Source organism: Nicotiana tomentosiformis, chromosome 3 (assembly GCF_000390325.3).
Source record: "Nicotiana tomentosiformis chromosome 3, ASM39032v3, whole genome shotgun sequence".
In the NCBI taxonomy this organism is placed as follows: domain Eukaryota; kingdom Viridiplantae; phylum Streptophyta; class Magnoliopsida; order Solanales; family Solanaceae; genus Nicotiana; species Nicotiana tomentosiformis.
The window spans coordinates 130,526,300-130,543,414 of NC_090814.1; positions in this window are offsets into that span (position 1 = coordinate 130,526,300).

The following is a 17,115-nucleotide window of genomic DNA, read 5'->3' on the forward strand; positions in this document are numbered from 1 at the left end:
CTCTCCCCTTCTTATTTTAAGTTTTCACCCGTCTCAGCTTTCTTTTTCCGTCTAGTTTCACTTTATTTTAAGCTTCTACTTGTTTTATATTTTGGCGCTTTTCAACTCCTTTGATTTGCAAGAGATAATAAGTGTGTGTTTGGACAGATTTCGACGTGAAATTAAAAGTACAAAATATTTGTGATAAGAAATACAGTTATACTGGTAATTGTTTACCCGTAAAACGATACAGTTGAATTTGTTACCTGATTTATAAACAAGCGAACTAATTTGATTCTAAAATAATAAATAAATTAAATAAAAATATAAGACTTAACGTTGAAATCGAAATAAATAGTAGATAGCATGATTCTAAGAGTAAGATTTCCGAAGGAAGTCAGAAAATAAAGTATTATACTTTCTAGTTTATGTCCACTTTCCCGAAGAGAATCTCAATGTAATTTAATACAATTCAAAAATTTAAATTTTACTTCTCTTTTATCTATTAAATTTAAATCTTTCCTTAATTGTAGTTGTGTTGAAACAAACCACAAAGGAAAGGCGAGTATAGAGTATTTGTTATATCATGACTGTTAGTGCTGACATTAACAGTCTGACATAATTATCTGCTCAACACCCAAATCATCATATAGTTTGTCTTTTGTTCCCAACGACAACAACAACAAGACCCTCGACTCCCTCTCTCCAAGAACTCCCCACCTTGCTCTTGGGGTGACTCGAACTCACAATCTCTTGGTTGTAAGTGGATGTTGCTTACTACTAGAGCAACCCCTCTTTGTCTTTTGTTCCCAAATAAGAAGCAAATTCACGATTTGACATTTATAAATTTTTACGACTTCAAATTAATACTTATATAATAATGATAATTAAATTAATAATTACATATTTAATAGATTTTTTATATATATATATATATATATATATATATATATATATATATATATATATGATTGGACTTGGATTGCCAATCTTAACAAAAGGATAAAGTTGTAAAGTAAATATCATTTGAGTTGCTCGACGAACGTTATGTTCTTTTACAATTCTAATTTTTCTAGAGATGTACCAAAAAAATATAGCGGAAGGAGTAGTAATTAGCTACATAATTATACAAATCAAATCGGTAATATATTGTTATGAATCAATCCCAACCCAATAAGAATAACACCAAGTATGTCACACTAATAGATCTTGGGCTGAGAAGAAGCAATTGGGTCAGGCCTTCACAAAGGTTAATTTGGGATTCAAGCTGAGGGCACTTGGTATTGTCGTTAAATAACACATGGTATCATATTCAGAGACTATCACGAATTATGTGCAAAGGTATTTCTGGTATCTTCTCATCCCCAACTTTGTATCAGTCTTTCTCATCCCCTTTCTTTTTAGTTCTGTTGCAATCTTTCCTACTCTATTTAGTGTTTGCTTTGTAATTCCCGTTTAATGTTCAATATAATCGATCAGTTCTATTGAAAGAGAGTCGCCTACTCTTGTTTGTTACATTGGTGCTTTCATCGATTCGGACTCCAATGGTAGCAGTGATATTGGATAAATTCAGCAATGGAAACCTAGAGGGTTGGGTTTATCGGGCAGAGCGTTACTTTAAATTCCTTAGTTTTTTCGAGGAAAAATGGTTACCACTTCCATATTTTTACCTTGAAGCTGATGCCCTCGCTTGGTTCGATTGGCTCTTTCGCAACAAATAATTCTATGATTGGAACCATTTTAAGGAGAAAATATTTTTGCGATTTCGGAAACAACCTGCCATAGATTCGAAGAAGAGGCTGGCCGATTCATCCTTGGCATATCAAAACCACATTAGTCACTCTACTTTGAATTCGTCTGAGGCTCAGGTATCTCCTTTAGCTGATTTGCGCCATAATTCCAACTTCTATGAGTTAGCATCTGCACTCAAAGTTGGTAACTCAGAGGCCAAGCATGTGTTCGATGAAATGTCTCCTGAAATTTTTGCCAGAGCAGCAGAGGAATATTCTTCTGTTACAACAGTGTGCCAAAGCACAGATACAAACGCTTATTCTCTCACTTTGTAGCTGATTTGGACGATATTCAGTCACATAAAGTGTTTCATGCAATGCTACATAGCTGCTGCCCTAATATATTTGTCGACGCATAATCAAATGCTCCAATCGGCATGCCTGATTTAGAAGCTACAGGTCCTACAAGCAGCAAAGTCCAACTATTTGATAAAAGTGCTCATAGAGATATGTCAGAGAGGTATGTTACTGCAACTTCTCTTGCTCGTGGCACTAGTGAATATCACATTGAAATTGAGACCAGGGATGACCTGTATCTTGCTGACTTTTTCATGGATCCTGAGACTTTTGTGAATCAATATCTTGATTGTAATGACTCGGCCGATCGTTTTGAGTATTATAATCCCGTTTTCCCATTTACTGCTCAAATTGTGAATTACAGTTGTTATTTGGCTTGCCGGAATAATTGATTTGGGTCCGGTTCCAAGGTTTAGAATTTAAGTTGTAAAGGTTGACCGGATGTTGACTTATGTGAAACAATCCCGGAGAAATTTTGCTAAGAAAAATAAGGTTTGGTGGTGCCGAGGTAGATCAATTAGTACAAAGATTATAGAAATTGACGGTATTCAGAACTCGTTATGGCCACTATGAATTTCTTGTGATGTCTTTTGGGCTAACCAATGCCCCAGCAACATTTATGACTTTGATGAATAGTGTATTCCAGCCATATCTTGATTTATTTGTCGTGGTATTTATTGATGATATTCTGGTGTACTCACGTAAATAAGAGGAGCATGCACGACACTTAGGTATTGTATTACAGAGGCTGAGAGAGGAGAGACTTTATGCTAAATTCTCTAAGTGCGAGTTCTGGCTTAGTTCGGTGGCATTCTTAGGACATATAGTGTAACGATCCGCCCGATCGTTTTGAGAGTTAGAGCTCTGAACCCCTATTAACTACTTTCCCCATATCTATTTCTGCTATTGTGACTTGCCGGGATGATTGGTTTTGAGTTTAAGAGTGTTTTGGGACACTTAGTCCCTAAATGAGAGCTTAAGCCTTAGAATTTGGACCGTAGTCGAAACTGTATGAAGATGACTCCGGAATGGAATTCCATCAGTTTCGTTAGCTCCGTTAGGTAATTTTGGGTTTAGGGGCGTATCCGGATTGTGTTTTGGAGGTCCGTAGCTCATTTAGGCTTGAAATGGCGAAAGTCGAATTTTTGGAGTTTTGGGCAGGTAGTGAAATTTTTGATATCGGGGTCGTTTTTCGATTCTGGAAGTTGGAGTAGGTCCGTAATATTGATTATGACTTGTGCACAAAATTTGAGATCAATCGGATGTGATTTGATAGGTTTCAACATCGGTTGTAGAATTTTGAAGTTTCAAGTTCTTTAAATTTGAATTGGAGGCTGATTCATGATTTTAACATTGTTTGATGTGATTTGAGAGCTCGACTAAGTTCGTATGGTATTATAGGATTGATTGGTAGGTTTGGTTGAGGTCCCGGGGGGCCTCGGGTGTGTTTCATATGCTTAACGGAATGAAATTGGACTTAGGAAAATCTGGTGCTTTTGCTGGTTCTGCTGTAATCGCACTTGCGCAAGGCTGCCCGCAGGTACGAGACAATTGGCGCAGAAGCGAGAAAATGGAGGAGTGCCAGGGGTCGCAGGTGCGAGGTGTTTTCTGCAACTGCGATGCCCGTAGATGCATTAGGGGTCTTCGCAGGTGCGAAAGGTCCGCAGAAGCGGAAGGGAATTCCGCAGGCGCGCACGCGCAAATGCGGCCCTTTCATCACAGGTGCGAAGGTAGAGGGGTCAAGTGAATTGCGCAGATGCGCACAATTTCTGCACAAGCGCACCCGCAAGTGCGAGCCCAGGTTCCGCAGGTTCGGAAATACCTGGGCAGTGGTTAAAACCGAAAGGCTTCGTGATTTTTGTCATTTTTGACTTTGCAAACTCGGTTTATGGCACTTTTTGAGAGCATTTTCGAGGCATTTCTTGAGGTAAGTCCCTAGTGCTTATTTTTGATCAATAATCTTTCTTTGCCATGTATTTTCCCACCTAGTTAGTATGTATTTAAGGTGAAAAATTGGAAGTTGGAGGCTAGAGATTTGGAAGTTTGATTTGTGGATTTGGAGGACCATTTGATGTCGTATTTTAGTAATTTTGATATGGTTAGACTCGTGAGTGAACGGGCTTATGTATTTTATGACTTTTACCCGATTCCGAGACGTGGGTCCCACGGGCGAATTTGGAGTTAATTTCGGAATTTTCGTTAAAATGTTGATTTCGTTAATTAGATTAGTCTATTATTGTTGTAATTATGATATGTAATTGCTTTTGGCTAGATTTGGGCCATTCAGAGCCGGATATTCATGGAAAGGGAATTCTTACGGATTGATTGAGCTTGACTCGAGATAAGTGGCTTGCCTAACTTTGTGTGGGGAAAATCCACTGACTGGTACTTAGTCTTAATTGTAAGAATTTAGTGATGTAGTTGTATTTCTATCATTCGCACTGCATATTTACTTTGGGACTACGGAACGGTATTTCGGGAGATCCCCTGTACTGCATATTTACTTTGGGACTATAAAACGGTATTCCGGGAGATCCCCCTGTCTTGCATATTTACTTTAGGACTACAGAACGGTATTCCGGGAGATCCCCATGTACTGCATTTTTACTTTGAGACTATAGAACGGTATTCCGGGAGATCCCCATGTCTTGCATATTTACTTTGGGACTACGGAACGGTATTTCGGGAGATCCCCGTGCTCATTTACGTTTGGGACTACGAGACGGTATCTCGGAGATCCCCTGTTGTGTTTCTGTGTACTGAGCTGTTACCTTCTATGATTTCATTGTTGTTAAATTTCAACCTTTATTTTATTGCGGTATTATACTCTATATTGTTTTATTATATATTTACCAGTAGGACCCTGACCCGACCTCGTCACTACTCGACCGAGTTTAGGCTTGACACTTACTGGGTACCGATTGTGGTGTACTCTCTGCTACTCGTGTGCAAATCCAGATGCTCCTTATCAGCCGCACTATGAGTGAGCCGGGACAGTTTTTGAGACTTCAAGGTATATCTGCCGCGTCCGCAGACCTTGGAGTACCCTTCTAATCTTTCCCATGACCATTATCTTCTGTATTTGTTTCTTGTTAGACTCTGATGTATAGAGACACTGGATCTTTACTTCTGTAGTTTGTGATTCACGATGTTCCGGGATTTGGGATTTGTTGTGTATTTTTGCATAGTTGGTTAAATTTTTATTTTTATTTCATTATTCTGCAAAAATGTTAGGCTTACCTAATTGTAGAGACTAGGTGTCGACACGATGTCACACGAAGAGGAAATTGGGTCGTGACAAGTTGGTATCAGAGCTCTAGGTTCGTTGGTGTCGTGAGTCACAAACTGGTTTATTATATTCTCGCGGATCGGTACAGAGACATCTGTACTTATCTTCAGGAAGCTATGGAACTGTTAGGAAAAAATAATTTCACTACTTTGATTCCTTTTCGTGCGAAAATTTGTTGACTTCAGAGAATCTAAATTTTTGTATTCTATTCTCTCACAGATGGTGAGGACACGTACAAGCGGATCTGATGAATAGGCACCCACGCCCCCTGCTAGAGCCGCGAGAGGCCGAGGCCAGGGTAGAGGCTGAGGATGTCCATGTGGTGCAGCTAGAGCACCCGTACGAGCTGCTACAGAGGAGCCCCCAGTAGCTCAAGCTGGAGGGCAGACACCTGAGATACCTGTTACTGCACCAGCCCTCCAGGAGACTCTAGCCCAGTTTCTGAGCATGTTTAACACCTTAGCTCAGGCTGGATTGATTCCACTTGCTCTTGCCACATCTCAGGCCGGGGGAGGAGCACAGACTCCCATCGCCGGTGCTCCAGAGCAGCGGGTTCAGGTCGACCAGGTTCCAGAGATTGTACCAATGCAGTCGATAGCTCCAGCTCAGCCCGAGGTTAGGGCAACAGCTTTTGAGGCAGAGCGGCTCAGACTTGAGAGGTACAAGAAGTACCACCCACCTACCTTCAGCGGATTGGCTACAGATGATGCTCAGGGTTTTCTGGAAGAGTGTCATCATATTCTCCGTACTATGGGCGTAGCGGAGACGAGCGGGGTTTCTTTTACTACCTTCCAGCTTAGAGGAGCAGCCAATCAGTGGTGGCATGCTTATGAGTTGAGTAGTCCGGCTGAGGCAGCTTCACTTACATGCACTCAATTCTCGGACATGTTTTTGAGAGAGTATGTCCCTCAGAGCCTCAGGGACTCATGGCACGCGGAGTTTGAGCAGCTGCGCTAGGGTGCTATGACTGTGTCAGAGTATCCAGTTCGCTTCAGTGATTTGGCCCGACATGCACCGACCTTAGTTACCACAGTTTGAGAGAGGGTTCGACAGTTTATTGAGGATCTCCATCCCAACATCCAGAGTAGTATGGACAGGGAATTGGAGATGGATATTTCTTATCAGCAGGTTTTGGGGATTGCGAGGAGGTTCGAGGGCATGTTTGCTTGGGATAGAGAGGAGAGGGAGGCCAAGAGGTCTCGAGAGGCTAGTTATTATTCTGGAGCTCGTGCCCCAGCAGCTCGCCATGGTAGGGGTTATGTGAGCCGCCCCGTTCATTCATCTCTTCTAGCCTCCAGCGGTGTTCCAGCTCCTTCTAGACCCCAGGAGCCTTATTATGCACCGCCAATATCTAGTGTTCCTCCTGCACGGGGTGTTCCTAGCGGCTAGTCCAGCAGACCTGGCCCGAGCCAGTCATGGCAGCCACGCTCTCCCAGAGCTTGTTTTAAGTGTGGTGACACTCGCCACATAGTGAGGGATTGCCCCAGGATTAGGAGGGGTGCACCTCCACAGACTTTTCAACCACAGCATGCTCTACCGGGTTCTCAGGCTATGATTACAGCACAAGCTGCCACCCCACCTGCTCAACCAGCTCGAGGTGGAGGTCAGGGAGGTAGAGGTCGCCCTAGAGGGGGAGGCCATGCCAGATATTATGCACTTCCTGCTCGTACAGAGGCAGTTGCTTCTGATTCTGTCATTACAGGTATTGTTCCAGTTTGTCATAGAGATGCGTCGGTATTATTTGACCCAGGCTCTACATATTCTTATGTATCCTCTTATTTTGCCTCGTATTTGGGCGTATCTCGGGATTCTTTGAGTTCCCCTATTTAAGTATCTACTCCCGTGGGAGATTCTCTTGTTGTGGACCACGTGTATCGGTCGTATTTGATTTCTCTTAGTGGTTTTGAGACCAGAGCCGATTTATTATTGCTCATCATGGTGGACTTTGATATTATTTTGGGCATGAACTGGTTTTCACCCCATTATGCTATTCTTGATTGTCACGCTAAAACCGTGATGCTGGCTATGCCAGGTTTACCACGATTATAGTGGAGAGGTACCTTAGAGTATACTCCCAACAGAGTTATTTCTTTTCTTAAAGCTCAACGAATGGTTGAGAAGGGGTGTGACGCGTATCTAGCTTATGTGAGAGATGTCAGTATTGATACCCCTACAGTTGAGTCAGTTCCAGTAGTGACGGACTTTCCAGATGTGTTTCCAGCTGATCTTCCAGGCATGCCGCCTAACAGAGATATTGATTTTGGCATTGATTTATTGCCGGGCAATCAACCCATCTCTATTCCTCCATATCGTATGGCTCCTCTTGAATTGAAGGAGTTGAAAGAGCAGTTACAAGAATTGCTTGATAAAGGCTTCATTCGGCCCAGTGTGTTACCTTGGGGTACTCCTGTCGTATTTGTGAAGAAGAAGGATGGTTCTATGCGGATGTGTATTGATTACCGCCAGTTGAACAAAGTCACAGTGAAGAACAGGTACCCATTGCCTCGTATTGATGACTTATTTGATCAGTTACAGGGTTCCAGAGTGTTTTCCAAGATTGACTTACGTTCAGGTTATCATCAGTTGAAGATTCGGGAGCCGGATATCCCGAAGACTATTTTCAGGACCAGATATGGTCACTATGAGTTTCTTGTCATGTCATTTGGGCTGACCAATGCCCCAGTAGCCTTTATGTATTTGATGCACAGTGTGTTTCGGCCTTATCTTGATTCCTTAGTCATTGTATTTATTGATGACATTCTGGTATATTTCCGGTCTCGGGAAGATCATGAGCAACACCTAAGGACCGTGCTTCAGACTTTGAGGGAGAAGATATTGTATGCAAAATTTTCTAAGTGTGAATTCTGGCTTGATTCCGTGGCATTCTTGGGCCACATAGTGTCTTGTGATGGGATCAAGGTAGATCCGAAGAAGATTAAAGAAGTGTAGAGTTGGCCCAGGCCATCCTCAGCTACAGAGATCCAGAGTTTTCTTGGTCTGGCGGGGTATTACCATCGCTTTGTAGAGGGATTCTCATCTATTACAGCACCTATGACTAGGCTGACCCAGAAGGGTGCTCCGTTAAGGTGGACAGAGGAATGTGAGGAGAGCTTTCAGAAGCTCAAGACAACTTTGACTAAAGCCCAGTATTGGTATTACCTACAGGTTCGGGGTCATATACTGTATATTATGATGCATCGCGTATTGGTCTCGGCGCGGTGTTGACACAGGACGGTAGGGTGATTGCCTACGCGTCCAGACAGTTGAAGGTGCACGAAAAGAGCTATCCTATCCACGACCTTGAGTTAGCAGCTATTTTTCATGCCTTGAAGATATAGAGGCATTATTTGTACGGTGTTCCTTGTAAGATTTACACCGATCATCGGAGTTTGCAGCATTTGTTTAAGCAGAAAGATCTTAACTTACATCAGTGGAGGTGGTTGGAGCTGCTTAAGGATTATGATATCACTATTTTGTACCACCCTGGGAAGGCCAATGTAGTGGCCGATGATTTGAGTCACCGGGCAGAGAGTTTGGGGAGTTTAGCATATCTTCCAGCAGCAGAGAGGCCATTGGCGTTGGATGTTCAAGCCTTAGGCAGCCAGTTTGTGAGATTGGATATTTTTGAGCTGAGTCGAGTATTGGCTTATGTGGTCTTTCGGTCTTCTCTTTATGATCGTATCAGGTAGTGTCAGTATGATGACCCCCATTTGCTTGTCCTTAAGGACACGGTCCAGCACGGTGATGCTAATGAGGTCACTATTGGAGATGATGGTGTATTGAGGATGCAGAGTAGGCTATGTTTGCCCAATGTAGATGGTTTACGTGAGTTGATTCTTCAGGAGGCTCACAGTTCGCGGTACTCTATTCATCCGGGTGCTGCAAAGATGTATCAGGACTTGAAACAGCATTACTAGTGGAGGAGAATGAACAAGAATATAGTAGAGTATGTGGCTCGATGCCTGAATTGCCAGCAGGTAAAATATGAGCATCAGCGACCAGGTGGATTGATTCAGAAGTTAGAGATTCCAGAGTGGAAATGGGAGCGGATCACTATGGATTTTGTTGTTGGACTCCCACGGACTCAGTGGAGGTTTGATGTAGTTTGGGTGATTGTGGATATGTTGAACAAGTAGGCTCATTTCATTCATGTGATGACTATCTATTCTTCCAAACATCTAGCTCGAATCTACATCCGTGAGATCGTCAGGCTTCATGGCGTACCGGTATCTATTATCTCTAACCGGGGTACGCAATTTACATCACGGTTTTGGAGAGCTGTACATCACGAGTTGGGTACTAGGGTTGAGTTAAGAACAACATTTCACCCTCAGACGGACGGGTAGTCCGAGCGCACTATTCAGATATCAGAGGATATGCTCCGTGCGTGTGTGATAGATTTTGGGGGTGCTTGGGACCAGTTCTTGCCACTTGCAGAGTTTGCTTACAATAACAGTTATCAGTCCAGCATTTAGATGTCACCGTATGAGGCTCTGTACGGTAGGCGGTGTCGGTTCCCAGTGGGTTGGTTCGAACCCGGCGAGGCTAGATTATTGGGTACGGACTTGGTTCAGGATGCCTTGGAAAAGTTGAAGGTGATTCAGGATAGACTTCGCACAGCCCAGTCCAGACAGAAGAGTTATACGGACCAGAAGGTTCGCGATATGGCATTCATGGTTGGAGAGCGAGTCTTGCTCCGGGTTTCGCCCGTGAAGGGCGTTATAAGGTTTGGGAAGAAGGACAAGCTGAGCCCAAGGTTCATTGGTCTATTTGAGGTGTTGCGTCGAGTTGGGGAGGTTGCTTATTGATAATTGGCTTAATGTATGCATATTTTGATATATATCGCCTCACATTTTGCTCATGTCTCGACGATTTGAGATGTTTAATATGATTATTTGTGCTAAATTTTGGTATTTCTATGTGTAGGGATCATTCGGATGCAATTTGGGACGAAAGGGCGCGAATTGGAGCGAAATCGGGACAAAAACGCAAAAAGTGAAATTTGGGGGCCACAGCGAGCGTGGGGCACTGGCCTGGACGCTCAAGACGGAAAAGTGTCCTATTTCGACCAGGACTCGGTTATTTCGACCCCAAGACGCCCCAACTCATATAAAAGCCAACCTAAACCTATTTTGGAGAGAGGGAGGATGTTTTGAGAGAAAAAACACAAGCACAAAGCCTCCGTGGAGGCCGAAATTCATCAAGTTCCATCTTTCTCTCACCAAACTTAGTAATTTTTATGTTTCTTTGTATGATTTGTTGTTTGGCTACCATGTCTATGTGGAGCTAAACTTCACGTTCTAGGGTTGTGGTTCTTTCATGACTATTGTTATTCTGATATTGATTTTGCCTTCTTGATTTATCATATTGGTTTATTTATTCAATCTTGCGCTTAATTATTTAATTGCTTGATCACCAATTGAATACTATCTACGAATCTAGAATTGAACTCGAAAGTGGGAATTCTAGATTGCATATAGGATTGAGTAGAGCAAGTTCTTGAACTCGGGCATCGGGGAACGGATTCGTGGTTAGGATAGACATATACCTAATTGCCTTGCTTGGTTGATTTACAGGAATTATAAATGCGTTCTTGTTGATTCTAACTCCATAGACATATAGGCGTTAGGTTAGCTTGAATAGGCGAGTAAGAACTCGACAGATTCTTATGAGCAATATTAACCCTGTCAACCAATAAGCTAGATAAATTAGTCGGTCAATTCAATTGAAGAATACAATAGGATTGTTAGATAGCCCATAACCCTAGATCGTTTTCATTACATTGATATTATAAAAATCTGCTCTTTCTCTGTTCAAAGTTCATTATTTATATTTTTTTATTTAATTAGTTTAGAATCAAATATTTTTAGGTTTAATTCTTGTTTAGATAATTAGGATAGTCTAATTTAGTTAATAGTTAATCACAAGTCCTCGTGGGTTCGACATCCGACTTTTAGTCACTTTATTACTTGACGACCGCGTATACTTGCGTGTGCGTTTGGCCGCAACAAGTTTTTGGCGCCGTTGCCGGGGACTTAGAAATTAGCTATTTTTCTAGATTAGACATTTGTTTTTCTATTCTTTCTTTAGTTTAGTTAGTATTTTTTTATTTTTATTTTAGCATGGCATCTTGGAATGAGAATTATTCGAATGATGGTTATTCTTATTTTGATGATCCCTGTCCATATTGCGGAGGACCCCACTGGTGGAAAAATTGTCAGAATGTTCCCGGGAGCGAGTTGTGCGTACAATCTCAATCCTTCAAGTGGAATATTTGTAATATGTGTGGTGGTCAAGATAGCCATTGAGATGGTTGTTCTAATTCTTTTCATCCTTCTCAGAGCCCTTATTATGATCTTTCTAACAATGTTTGTGAGTTTGATAGGGGCAATGAAGCGCAGGATATCGAACATGATGCATATATTAGGTATATTATGAGGCAAGTAGCAGAGCAACATGATGAACTCAAAAAAGATATGAAAAGAATGACGGCAACAATCACAAGAATGAAGGCTAATATGGAAGAATTGAATGAAGAGAGCGAGTTTCAAGAAAAGGAAAATTTTGAAAAAGTGGAGATTTTGAGCCAAACATGGTTAGTGGAACAAGCTGAAAAGTTAGAAATATATGAGGCTCAACGTGAGAAAATTACTGATAGGACGAGACACTTTATAGAAGGAAGAGCTGAACTGGGACAGGAGATTGAAAATTTTGGCACTGATATTCATGACTTGGGAGCTAAATTAATTGCAAAGTTTGATGCGTCTAACGCCCAACAAAATAGTTCTGAGTTGTGTGAAGCTGAAAATGAGCTTATACGCCAAATTGAGGAGCTAAAAGGGGAGAGTAAATCATTCGTCCATACTTGTATTGATGATGTCCATGTCGAGGAAAGCACTCTAGAGTCATGTGAGGAAGTAGATAATATTATATGTGAAGACTCTAGTGTGTGTACATATGAGGATGTAAAGAGTAATACAATTCTAAAGTTAGAGTGTATTGGTCCTCATTCCATACATTTTTCAAAATTGTGTTTGGATGATGACATGGAAATCGAGTCATCTGAGCCTTTGGAGGAGCCAATGGATGAGGAACGGGGTGCTTACATTCTTGAATTCGTCGTGCCAGAGAGACAAAATTACATACCTCATCCGAAGGCCAAGAAGTGTAAAACGCGATATTGGTTGCTTGGCCCAATTAAATTTCTCTCACCGCCTCGGGAGCATAATAGAAAGCTTGAAGCCAAATTAGGCGCACAATTCATAAGTTCGAGGTGGAGGCAAAAAGTAGTTCACGTCGTGCTGCGACGTTAAATTAGGCGCTTGTTGGGAGGCAACCCAGCTTTACTACCTTCTTTTATTTTTGTTTTTATTATATTATTTTTGTAGTGTCTATTTTTATTTTGTAGGATTATAAGTATAGGAAGCAAAGCTATTGGAAGAGTGTAAAAACAAGCTAGATGGTGAGAACTAAGTGTATGGTGCCCACACAAAGGACCATGCCTGGGGAAAGTCTGAGTACCTGTAAGCCGCCATTGCTTCGGCCTTTGGCCTTTCAGGGAGTTTCTAGTTCACCCTTGTTATTTTTGCGATATTTGTGCATTGAGGACACTGCACTCTTTTAAGTGTGGGGTGGAAGATTCTCTATTCTTTCTATAGTATTATATTAGTATATTGTTAATTTCTTATCTTTTATTGTTAGCTAGCTATTTATTTTTAATAGCATAGTTAGTATAATTAATGGTGTAGTATAGTAGTAATAGTTTTAGTAGCTTAATTAAAAAAAGATAAAAATAAAAATAAAATAGAAAACAATTGAGAAAAAAATTGAAAATTTGTTTTTTGGACTTTTCCCGACGATGGATCTCCTAGACAATTTTCTTGAGGGATTAAAGTCTAAACAAAAAAAAATAAAAAATAAAAATAAAAATAGAAAAATCCAAAAATATGGTTTTTTTTGTAGCAATAATCCCCTGTGGTTTTTCTTTGTGCCTCGGTTCTTTTCCATGGGATGTAGTTTGAACCGGGTAAATTTTTTTCTTTGAGAATAGATTAGAGTTTAGAAAATAAATGGAGGAAGAAATATGAGATTCTTAGGGGCTCTTGACTTGTTTGACAGTAGCGTATTCAGGCTTTGGCATGTGTAGTGCCTTTCCTATGTTTTAAAATTGATCATGAATCCTTTATAAATTGGATAGCATGTTTTGTGGCACCTATTTCTCGTTTTCTTGACTTGTGTTCACTTTGCGCTTAATGCTCAATATCTCGTGGCTCCATGAATATTTACATCTGTTGAGAGTCGGAATGGGGTCGTCCTTAGTGAGTCATGTGCCATGTGTGGTGAGATTTTTGTGTAGTCCATGTTTTTGTACTTGTGTCTAGAACTTGCCCGGTATGTGAGTTGAAGCGAAATTTTAGGTGATGCTTGGTTTGAAAAATGATTTTAGGCTTTCTTTGATCTTTTTGAACTTAATTGCTTATCACAAATAAAAATTGATCCTTAGTTAACCCTTTTGAGCCTATAGACTTTTATTTGGCACCCACATTACAACTCTATACCCTTTTTGTTCTTAATTGATATTTTTTTTTATCCTTTTACCTCTTAAGACACTTTAATTGTGAAATGAGCGCTAAAAGAAGTAAGAAGGGACTAAGTGTGGGGTGACTTTTGAGTGGAACCAATGAAAGGAAGAAAGGTGCACTTGTTTTGTAAAATAATACACCACTAGCGAAAATTGAAAAAAATAGTTGAAAAAAAAAAATTTGGAATAAATATAAATGAATAAATTGTTGTCTTGTTCTTGCTAGTGGGTATGAATTAAAGTAGTGCTTAAAGAAAGAGAAAATTTTGTTGGGGGTGATATTATTTGTGAAATTGAAGTGGTGTTGAAGAATTTGCGCTTAAGTTATTTGGTAATGTGTTAAAGTGCTTAGGAGGTTGAGTCACTATTCCTAAAATATATCCTACCCATCCCTTAGCCCACATTACAACCATGAAAAAGTCGCCTATGGTACCAATTACATGTATGTGACTTCTTTTGTGAGAGTGAGCGATTTTCGTTGATATATGTGAGCATGAGATTCGAATGTGTGGATTGATTTTACTCTCTTTGCTTTTGTTGTGAGGGCACATGGTTTCAAGAGGGATAGGTAACATTATTAGACTTCTCTAGGATATTGGATGTTCAAGCCATGAGTACATTGTGACATTGAGTCGGTTTATGAGGCTAGGATTGTTATGAGCATGTTGTCTTTGTTTGAATATTTTTGAAGTATGGCATAAGTTAAAAGGAAGTGTATGTGATTGCATATGCTAGAGTTTAATTGTTGCTATCAACCATGGTCATTGGTGGAGAGTGCTCAAAGATAGAGTTATTTGTTGGTTGACTCGAGGACGAGCAACGTTTAAGTGTAGGGTGTTGATAATTGGCTTAATGTATGCATATTTTGATATATATCGCCTCACATTTTGCTCATGTCTCGACGATTTGAGATGTTTAATATGATTATTTGTGCTAAATTTTGGTATTTCTATGTGTAGGGATCATTCGGATGCAATTTGGGACGAAAGGGCGCGAATTGGAGCGAAATAGGGACAAAAACGCAAAAAGTGAAATTTGGGGGCCACAGCGAGCGTGGGGCGCTGGCCTGGACGCTCAAGACGGAAAAGTGTCCTATTTTGACCAGGACTCGGTTATTTCGACCCCAAGACGCCCCAACTCATATAAAAGCCAACCTAAACCTATTTTGGAGAGAGGGAGGATGTTTTGAGAGAAAAAACACAAGCACAAAGCCGCCGTGGAGGCCGAAATTCATCATGTTCCATCTTTCTCTCACCAAACTTAGTAATTTTTATGTTTCTTTGTATGATTTGTTGTTTGGATACCATGTCTATGTTGAGCTAAACTTCACGTTCTAGGGTTGTGGTTCTTTCATGACTATTGTTATTCTGATATTGATTTTTCCTTCTTGATTTATCATATTGGTTTATTTATTCAATCTTGCGCTTAATTATTTAATTGCTTGATCACCAATTGAATACTATCTACGAATCTAGAATTGAACTCGAAAGTGGGAATTCTAGATTGCATATAGGATTGAGTAGAGCAAGTTCTTGAACTCGGGCATCGGGGAACGGATTCGTGGTTAGGATAGACATATACCTAATTGCCTTGCTTGGTTGATTTACAGGAATTATAAATGCGTTCTTGTTGATTCTAACTCCATAGACATATAGGCGTTAGGTTAGCTTGAATAGGCGAGTAAGAACTCGACAGATTCTTATGAGCAATATTAACCCTGTCAACCAATAAGCTAGATAAATTAGTCGGTCAATTCAATTGAAGAATACAATAGGATTTTTAGATAGCCCATAACCCTAGATCATTTTCATTACATTGATATTATAAAAATCTGCTCTTTCTCTGTTCAAAGTTCATTATTTATATTTTTTTATTTAATTAGTTTAGAATCAAATATTTTTAGGTTTAATTCTTGTTTAGATAATTAGGATAGTCTAATTTAGTTAATAGTTAATCACAAGTCCTCGTGGGTTCGACATCCGACTTTTAGTCACTTTATTACTTGACGACCGCATATACTTGCGTGTGCATTTGGCCGCAACACTTATGAGCTCGCCCTGCCTCCCAGTCTAGCAGGAGTTCATCCGGTATTCCATGTTTCTATGCTCCAGAAGTATCACGACGATCCGTCCCATGTGTTGGATTTCAGCTCAGTTCAATTAGAAAAGGATCTATCTTATGTTTAGGAGCCAGTGGCTATTTTAGACAGGCAGGTCAGAAAGCTAAGATCAAAGAACATTACTTCCGTGAAGGTTCATTGGAGGGGACAACCGGTCGAGGAGGCGACTTGGGAGACCGAGCAGGTTATGCACAGTCGTTATCCTCATCTTTTCACCACTTCAGGTATGTCTCTATGCTTGTTCGAGGACGAACGATTGTTTTAAGAGGGGGGCAATGTAACGACCAGGCCAGTCGTTTTCAGAGTTAGAGCTCCGAACCCCTATTAACTGCTTTCCCCATATCTATTTCTGCTATTGTGACTTGCCGGGATGATTGGTTTTGAGTTTCAGAGTGTTTTGGGACACTTAGTCCCTAAATGAGAGCTTAAGCCTTAGGATTTGGACCGTAGTTAGAACTACTTGAAGACGACTCCGGAATGGAATTCTGTCGGTTCTGTTAGCTCCGTTAGGTGATTTTGGGTTTAGGGGCATGTCTGGATTGTGTTTTTGAGGTCTGTAGCTCATTTAGGCTTGAAATGGCGAAAGTCGAATTTTTGGAATTTTGGATCGGTAGTGAAATTTTTGATATCGGGGTCTTTTTCTGATTTCGGAAGTTGGAGTAGGTCCGTAATGTTGATTATGACTTGTGTACAAAATTTAAGGTCAATCAGACGTGATTTGATAGGTTTAGGCGTCGGTTGTAGAATTTTGAATTTTGAAGTTCTTTAAGTTTGAATTAGAGGGTGATTCATAATTTTAGCGTTGTTTGATGTAATTTGAGAGCTCGACTAAGTTTGTATGGTGTTATAGGATTGATTGGTAGGTTTGGTTGAGGTCCCGGGGGCCTCAGATGTGTTTCGGATGCTTAACGGAATGAAATTGGACTTAGGAAAATCTGGTGCTTTTGCTGCTTCTGTTGTAATCGCACCTGCGAAAGGCTGCCCGCAGGTGCGAGCCCATTGGCGCAGAAGCGGCAAAGTGGAGGAGTTCCAGGGGTCGCAGGTGCGAGATGGTTTCCGC